A 10,437-nucleotide genomic window follows, 5' to 3' on the forward strand; every position below is an offset into this window, starting at 1 on the left:
GTGCCAATTAAATCATGAGGGGGGAATCCACACCTCACAAACTACACTCTAATCAATATGGTGCTAAGGGCTTATCATGCCAAATAATAATAACCTTGTACTAGGGAGCCGGTGAAACCAGGGCGGTATCTAGACAAGATTATTACTATTTATAGACAAAAAGTCAAAACATCCATAAAAATTTGAAGGGAAGAGAAAATACATTTACTAAATAAAGCCCATGGCACATGTTGAGACTTCACCTTCACCCCAAGCTTAAAAGAAAATTAGCTACTCATAATTGAACTAGGGGCAAAATGGAAATTTATTAAAATACATAGAAAATACAAGATGGAGAAGGAATTACAGAAAATTGAACTCAAAAATGAATTCAGGGATACCAAATTAGGGGGGAGAGCCCCCTTTTTATAGATACATTGAGTAAATCATAGCCATCGGATTAAGAACATTTCGGACGCTCAGGATTGTGCCACATCATCAGTCAATAGTACGAGGTTTGACCACACGGTTTGAACAGTAACGCGGTTTGGTTGTAAGTTATCCTGTGTATATGCATGTAATATACGCACAATTTTTGGTCCACTGATATGCTGCCACGTCACAGATCAACAGTACGTAAGAATTTTAGTCCAATAGAATCGTGACACCTCATCAGTCAATGCCACAACATCGGTCAATGCCATTTCATTGATCCGTCTATGTGAATAGTGTCGTGAACAGTAACGTAGACAGTACCGTACATGTGAATAGTATCACACATGTGAACAGTGTCATTTTTCCTGTTATGGTCCTCCTAAGATTTTCGACTGTCCTGAGTTCAAAAGTGATGTCTGTTTTGCTGTCTGATCTCTCGTTCATTGTGAAATGACCATGATGCCCCTAAATCACAAGAAGCTTAAATAGATAAAAGTAAAGATGTTAGTAAGACTTGAAATGTAAAATGACGATTTTCTCCTTTATAAATATATATTTTCTAACACAACACTTGCAATTGGAGAGTTTTGAGACTTTGTTATATTTATGGCTTTGGAAAAAGGAAAATCCTTAGTATTAGGCTAGTGGATTTGTTTGAATAAACTTTGGCTCAGTTCTAATTGAGGCTTTTGTGAAGGATTATTATTTATAAGTAACCTCCTTTACCGTATGCTCCACACGTGTTGGATTTAGGGTATTACAATTTGAGAAAAAGAGTAATTAAAATCATGAAGAAGTTCATTGTTCTCATTCTTTTCTTCACTTTTTTTCTATGTCTTATGAATCTTTCTCAAGGTAATATAGTATCCCAAAGAGTTATTTTTAAATTTGTTTTAATTTGAGAATACTCACATTTTAACGATTTTTATGTTTCTTTGCAAGAAAAGGACAACTAAAATTCTATACTAAACACATGACAATTCCTGGCGTTTGTCGCAAGGATCCTAAGGTAGCAGAATTCGTGTGCCTTAAAGCCTTCTTCGATAAATATGGAGCAACAAAGAGCCTAGATAATTGTCTATGCAAACCATCAACTGTCAACCAGCCCATCTGCCAGTGTGACATTTTTGCGATCCACCACCACCTAAACGAACTTAATTATGGTGTCCAATAGTATGAAGAATGAAGATCACTAAATCCACGATATCGATATTAACCTATTGTTAAATCATAGATAGATAATGATACGGTGGTTTGTAATAATAAATCATAATATTTACTTAAGTAATTAATCGCTATGGTTGAGAAACATTTGTATATGAAACAATGGGTAATTTCATTACAATGTCGGATTAGTAAAAAGAAAAATTGCTTTTATACTATTGAATATAAATAAATCCAGTCGAATAAGTTTTCTTTGAATCCTAATAACCATGTTAAAAACAAAACTTCTAATTAAGATATAAAACTTTTTGTGTGTGCCTTTTTCTTCCCCCTTAAACAACTAATAACTTAAGGCTAAAGTTTCAGTGTCGGGCCTCAATGCCTAGCATTGTGCCAATTTTTATTTGTAGCCGTTGGATTCAAGTAAAATGAGTCCAACGATTGAGATTAAAATAAAAATAAAAAGTAACGGGTTACTTGTTAAACGGTTGCTGAAATCCATTACGTTTTCCCTCCTTCAAATCTCAAACATCTCTTTCACCTCTCTTACTATCACTCTTTGAAATACTGATTTGTCTCTTGGATTGTTTACTAATCACATAAAATCGAAGCTACCGTGTAACACACAACGAACAACAAGTCGAATCCATCAATTAATTGGTGTCATCTTGAGTTGTTCTCTTTCAGTTTTTAGTTAAAGACAAGGTAATGATGATTCTTGTGTTTTTGTGGTGACTATTGAAAATGATATGTGAAAGAATTAGGGGTTTACGTGTTATATTAAAATTTTGATGATATGTGAAATAATTAGGGATTTATAGGCTGATAGGTAGTGAGAATTATGATGATGACTTTAAGTTCCTCTTTTCTTTGCCTCTGAACTGTATTATATCCCACAAGTGCCACTTACATCAATACGATGTACCTCCATGTCTTGAAAGGTAGTATGACGAATGAAGATCACTAAATCCACGATATCTATACTAACCTATTGTTAAATCATAGATAGATACTAATACGGTGGTTTGTAATAATAAATCATAATATTTTACTTACTATGGTCGAGAAATATTTAACTAATTAGTTATTGGCTTGAGAAATATATGTATATAAAACATGGGTAAGTTCATTACTATCTCGGATTACTAAAAAAGAAAAATTACTTATACACTATTGAATAAATCCGGTCAAATAATTTTTCCTTTAACCCTAATAATGATGCTAAAAAAGAAAAAAAGAAAAACAAATACTTCTAATTAAGATTTAGAACTAGTGTGTGCGATTTTTTTTTAACAATCAATAACTTCATTATAATTAAAGTGCGCACAAACGTTCTAAAAAGTCATCCAGCCAAATAACAAAATTTAAAAGAGCTAACTTGGCTAGTACATGGCTTGAGCTATTGACAATTACACGAAATATGATGAATTTGAAAAGCGGATCGTTGTTCCATGGGTTGTAAAATATTAGCAATAACTTAGAAAATACTAACTTTAAAAATAGTAGCAACCCTAACATACCCATGACAATCACACATCACCGCACCTAAATCCATGACATTATGCGCACAATCAACAGTGATGATGCCAGCCTCACAGTGAAACTTTGAGACCCACGTTCAGTTTAAGGTTTGAATTTCCCAACATAGTTTTTTTTTCCTTTTTTAAAAGCGGATCATTGGATTTCACCCCATTCCACATATTAAATATACTTGTTATATTCCTACCAATATAAGTAGTAATCTCTAAGTACCTATGACTAGACAAATCCGTAATGCAAGGAATAAATAAATAACAATATTATTGACGTACTGGTGTAATAATAAAAGCCCTAACATTTTGTCAGTTGCAATTAAAATGCCTAGACAAAAAAGAAAAAAATCATCAATTTCATGTTATTTGTTTCAGCAATCTGAGAAAGCAAAAATCACTTGTTGAAAAAGCTTAATTGCTCACTTTTAGTAATTTTAATCTTTTGCATTTGCTAATTGCTCAATCTCCATAATGTTCTTTCGCTTGTTAAAAGCTATCAAAGAAATGATTTTAGCAATCCAAGCGATGGATAGACCTTTCTAAACTTGCTCGTTTATTTGGTTTTGGATATGGAATTGATGTTGTTTGTTGCCAATGAAGAAATTTGATCAAATTGTTTCTAAAAGAATAAAATTGTTATTTTTTTTCTTTTGAAAAAGATTAGTTGTTTGATCACATGAAATTTATAATATATATAAGTTTGCAAAATGATAGAGTCTAAAGGGAAAAATCTTATGTACTTTTTAGTATTTTTGTACAAGATAAAATTGGAATCATTAATAGGGTTTGGTGAGATAAAATGAGATAATCAAATATCAATACTCTAAACGAGATAATTAGATTCTTAGGCTTTCATAGTTTTTTCTTTTTTAATTCACTAAGCTTTTATAGTTGGAACATCTAAATCAAAAGTAGATGCAAAACTTGGCCATAGAAATTAGAACATCCTTAATTCAAAAGCCAATACAAAGATGTATTCCTAGTAAGACAAAAACTTTTAAAGTGATGAAATTAGGGAAGCATTGTGATATCCAATTTTCGTAGGCGTACCAAGTTTAATGAAAATTTAATTAAACAAACAATGAGTAAAAATAAAATGCGTAAAAGTAAAGCACACAAGAAGATTTTTACGTTATTCACTACATCCATGGAGGCACGCTCAAATATCGAGTAATTTGCTAGGCTCAAGAGATTACAACTTGTTGAAACCTTACAGAATATGACTCCATTTTAGTGATTGCCACCAACTTATTATAAACTCACCAAGTGTTGATAGGTGGCTTTTTATCTAAATTAAACCATTATTGGTGGTTTGTTGATCTTGGAATTGAGTTGATAGCTCCACACTACAAGAAAATAGGCAATAGATAACAGTAAATAACTGTCATAAAATGGGATGTATGACAGACAACTTATCTGTCATCTATGTCACTGTCATTAATTCATGACAGAATATTTTCCGTCATGAATTCATGATGATTTTTCACAGTCACGTATCTGTCACACAATATTTTAATGAAAAATTAAAATTATTTAAATTTTTGGCATTTTAAAACTTTTTGGCTGTAAATTGGTATTATCTGAATATTAAAATTACTTAAAAAGCATTATTTTTTGAATTGTATTGTTATTATTATTTGTGTTGAATTATTATTATTATTAGAATTCTCAGCAAATTTGTTTTTAGAATAAATTTATAAATCTAAAATAAATACAAAACATGATAAAAAAAATTAAATCTAAAATAATCCAATTAATACAACCTGGATATCCATTTAACCATACAACCCATTGGATTTCTATTTTGATTGTGCACACAATATTCTGGTTCTGATTATGTTCTTAGCAGGGTCATTGGAAGTATAGGTGACACTATGTGACATGAGCTAACTTTCTTTTTATTGTGTATATATGATATACAATTTATTTTCATGATTAATTACGCTTTTGAAATTCTACTGTTACAACCTTTCTATAAAAACACACTAAATCATAATACATGAAATAAATTAAAAATAAATTAATAAGATAAACAAAAAAAATTACAAAGAAAAAAAAATTAACTTGAAAATTAAATTACAGAATTTTAAAGAAGAGAAAAAGAAAAGAAATTCTTACCTCTAAATTCATATTCACTTTTTTAAAAAAAATTACAAGAAAACAATTAAAAGAAATTATTTATAAAATTTAATTCTACGAATTAAAATAACTTCCCTCCCTGGCAACGACGCCAAAAACTTGTTGTACAAATTTTATTGAACTCGCAAGGGCACGAATCTATTGTAGAATAGATCAATTGTAACGAGTGTCGATCCCACGAGGAGGTGGATTTTAATTATGCGTAGAATTAATTTTCTATGTGGGTGGTTGGATTTGTGGTGAAAATGATTTGGACTATCCTAAAATTTGAATTAAAATGGCGAGAATAAATCGAAGAGAAATCTATTGAAATGAAGCGCTTGGGTATCTGGATCTGCATCAACATGGAGCATGGGCTAAATATTCCTTATTAGTGCCAATTAAATCATGAGGGGGGAATCCACACCTCATGAACCACACTCTAATCAATATGGTGCTAAGGGCTTATCGTGCCAAATAATAATAACCTTGTACTAGGGAGCCGGTGAAATTAGGGCGGTATCTAGAAGAGATTATTACTATTTGTCGACGAAAAGTCGAAACATCCACAAAAATTAGAAGGGAAGAGAAAATACATTTACCAAATAAAGCCCATGGCACATGTTGAGACTTCATCTTCACCCCAAGCTTAAAAGAAAATTAGCTGCTCATAATTGAACTAGGGGCAAAATAGAAATTTATTAAAATATGTAGAAAATACAAGATAAAAAATGAATTACAGAAAATTGAACTCAAAAATGAATTCAGGGATACCAAATTAGAGGCAGAGCCCCTTTTTTATAGATACATTGAGTAAATCATGGCCATCGGATTAAGAACATTTCGGACACTCAGGATGGCGCCACATCATCAGTCAACAGTACGCGGTTTGACCACACAGTTTGAACAGTGACGCAGTTTGATTGTAAGTTATCCTGTGTATATGCATGTACCGTATGCACAATTTTTGGTCCATTGATATGCTGCCACGTCACCGATCAACAGTACATAAGAATTTTAGTCCTATAGAATCGTGACACCTCATCAGTCAATGCCACATCATCGGTCAATGCCACATCATCGATCCGTCTATGTGAATAGTGTCGTGAACAGTAACGTAGACAATACCGTACATGTGAACAGTGTCATTTTTCGTTTTATGGTCCTCCTAAGGTTTTCGACTGTCCTGAGTTCAAAAGTGATGTCTGTTTTGCTGTCTAATCTCTCGTTCATTGTGAAATGACCATGATGCCCCTAAATCACAAGAAGCTTAAATCACAAGAAGCTTAAATACATAGTAAGACTTGAAATGTAAAATGACAATTTTCTCCTTTATAAATATACATTTTCTAACACAACACTTGCAATTGGAGAGTTTTGAGACTTTGTTATATTTATGGCTTTGGAAAAAGGAAAATCCTTACTATTAGGTTAGTGGATTTATTTGAATAAACTTTGGTTCAGTTCTAATTGAGGCTTTTGTGAAGGATTATTATTTATAAGTAACCTCCTTTACCACATGCTCCACACGTGTTGGATTTAGGGTATTACAATTTGCTTCAAGTGAGGATGTTGTTTTTGTAGTTTTCATTGGTAACTTATCAATACTAGACTTAAATAAATCAAAGATGAACTTAGAAAACGGTAAAAGAGGCTATCAATAAGGTTAAAATTCTCAAATTTGAAATTAATTTGTATGACTTGAAAATTGAACAAATTAGCCATATATTTGTTTCAACCATCCAAGATAGTTTTAAACAAATTTTAAGTTCAACAAAACCTTGACCCAATATTTAAGAAACTTAATGGTAATTTCCTAACTGTACATTTTATCAAGCTAATGTATTTTCCTTTTATACACGAGCAACGTGCATGATTGTTCATGGAATACATAACCTATTCATAATTTAAATAGAGGTTGAAAAATGGGTTAATGGATTGTGTTTATGTCGTATCAAAATTTAAGCCTACTCAAACACAATCTATTTAATAATTGCATCAAACAATCAAAATCCTAGTTAACTTGAGATGACTATTAACTAGATTTACATTAGCACGATTAATTGAATAATTAAATCAAATTTTAATTGTGTCAAGTAAATGAGTAAGAAAATAAACAAGATAAAATTACTGGGGAAAAAAACTTTGAATGAAGCAGCTGCGGTAAAGCTGTCAAGGCCTTTATTAGAAAGAGAGAGAAGTAAATAGTAATTAATCCAAAAATATAGGCCCAATCAACATTTTTCTTTGTTCTAATAGAAATATTCAGTGAATAATGATTTATTAATATAGTTTATGATTGCCCAACCCTTACCCTTTAAATGAAAAAAAAATTAACATATTTTACGAAATGTTAAAATGATTAGCCAGCTGTAAGGTAATAAGAATAGAGTTATTGATTTTTTTTTATTATTTCTTTTTGAATGGGAATAGTTGGACATTTGAAGGCATATAATTACGAAATATAGTCTAATAAAACAAATCAAAGTTTCTGACAAATAAAACAAATTTATAAGTTTAAGAATTGAAATTAAGGGAAAAGGTTTTGTGGAGCAAATGGTTTTAAGATCGTTCTCCATTTTTGAAAAAAAAAAACTTTTACAGAGCAATGATGGTTCTAACTTCTAACTACCTTTTGTTATCAACTATTTTTAGTGACACTTGTATGAAAGTTGGTTTTCTTCATTTCCAAAAAAATGTCTTTTAATTAGGGAAGTTATAAAATATTTCCTTAATTTAGTTTGTTTTTCCATAATTTAGTTTGTTTTTCCATTATATATAAGACATAATTGAAGGAATATGTATATTAAACATTATTTTAGCAAGAGAGAAGAGAAAAAGAGTAATCAAAATCATGAAGAAGTTCATTGTTCTCATTCTTTTCTTCACTTTTTTTCTCTGTCTTATGAATCTTTCTCAAGGTAAATATAGTATCCCAAAGAGTTATTTTTAAATTTGTTTTAATATGAGAATACTCACATTTTAACGATTTTTATGTTTCTTTGCAAGAAAAGGACAACTAAAATTCTGTACTAAACACATGACAATTCCTGGCGTTTGTCCCAAGGATCCAAAGGAAGCAGAATTCGTGTGCCTTAAAGCCTTCTTCGATAAATATGGAGCAACAAAGAGCCCAGATAATTGTCTATGCAAACCATCAACTGGCAACCAGCACATCTGCCAGTGTGACATTATTTGCGATCCACCACCACCTAAACGAACTTAATTATGGTGTCCAATAGTATGAAGAATGAAGATCACTAAATCCACGATATCGATATTAACCTATTGTTAAATCATAGATAGATAATGATACGGTGATTTGTAATAATAAATCATAATATTTACTTAAGTAATTAATCGCTATGGTTGAGAAACATTTGTAAATGAAACAATGGGTAATTTCATTACAATGTCGGATTAGTAAAAAGAAAAATTGCTTTTATACTATTGAATATAAATAAATCTAGTCGAATAAGTTTTCTGTTAATCCTAATTACCATGTTAAAATCAAAACTTCTAATTAAGATATGAAACTTTTTGTGTATGCCTTTTTCTTCCCCCTTAAACAACTATTAACTTAAGGCTAAAGTTTCAGTGTCGGGCCTCAATGCCTAGCATTGTGCCAATTTTTATTTGTAGCCGTTGGATTCAAGTAAAATGAGTCCAACGGTTGAGATTAAATTAAAAATAAAAAGTAACGGGTTACTTGTTAAATGGTTGCTGAAATCCATTACGTTTTCCCTCCTTCAAATCTCAAACATCTCTTTCACCTCTCTTACTATCACTCTCTGAAATATTGATTTGTCTCTTAGATTGTTTACTAATCACATAAAATCGAAGCTACCATGTAACACACAGCGAATAACAAGTTGAATCCATCAATCAGTTAGTGTCATCTTGAGCTGTTCTCTTTCATTTTTTAGTTAAAGACAAGGTAATGATGATTCTTGTGTTTTTATGGTGACTATTGAAAATGATATGTGAAAGAATTACAGGTTTATGTGTTATATTAAATTGTTGATGATATGTGAAATAATTAGGGATTTATAGGCTGATAGGTAGTGAGAATTATGATGATGACTTTAAGTTCCTCTTTTCTTTGCCTCTTCTAAGAACTGTATTATATCCCACAAGTGCCACTTACATCAATACGATGTACCTCCATGTCCTGAAAGGTAGTATGAAGAATGAAGATCACTAAATCCACAATATCTATATTAACCTATTGTTAAATCATAGATAGATACTAATACGGTGGTTTGTAATAATAAATCATAATATTTACTTACTATGTTCGAGAAATATTTAACTAATTAGTTACTAGGGTTGAGAAATATATGTATATGAAACATGGGTAAGTTCATTACTATGTCGGATTACTAAAAGAGAAAAATTACTTATACACTATTGAATAAATCCGGTCGAATAATTTTTCTTTTAACCCTAATAATGATGTTATAAAGGAAAAAAAGAAAAACAAATACTTCTAATTAAGATTTAGAACTTTTGTGTGCGCTTTTTTTTTAGCAATCAATAACTTCATTATAATTAAAGTGCGCACAAACGTTCTAAAAAGTTATCCAGCTAAATAACAGAATTTAAAAGAGCTAACTTGGCTAGTACATGGCTTGAGCTATTTAAAATTACACAAAATATGATGAATTTGAAAAGCTTATCGTTGTTCCATGGGTTGTAAAATATTAGCAATAACTTAGAAAATACTAATTGCAAAAATAGTAGCAACCCTAACATACCCATGACAATCACACATCACAACACCTAAACCCATGGCATCATCCGCACAATCAACAGTGATGATGCCAGCCTCACAGTGAAACTTTGAGACCGACGTTCAGTTTAAAGTTTCAATTTCCCAACATAGCGTTTTTCCTTTTTTAAAAGAGGATCATTGGATTTCACCCCATTCCACATATTAAATATACTTGCTATATTCCTACCCATAGACATAGTAATCTCTAAGTACCTATGACAAGACAAATCCCTAATGCAAGGAACAAATAAATAACAATATTATTGACGCACTGATGTAATGATAAAAGTCCTAACATTTTGTTAGTTGCAATAAAAATGCTTAGACAAAAAAGAAAAAAATCCTCAGTTTCACGTTATTTGTTTCAGCAATATGAGAAAGCAAAAATCACATGTTGAAAAAGCTTAATTGCTCACTTTTAGTAATTTTAATCTT

This window comes from Citrus clementina, unplaced genomic scaffold (assembly GCF_000493195.1).
Source record: "Citrus clementina cultivar Clemenules unplaced genomic scaffold, Citrus_clementina_v1.0 scaffold_3, whole genome shotgun sequence".
Taxonomy (NCBI): Eukaryota; Viridiplantae; Streptophyta; class Magnoliopsida; order Sapindales; family Rutaceae; genus Citrus; species Citrus x clementina.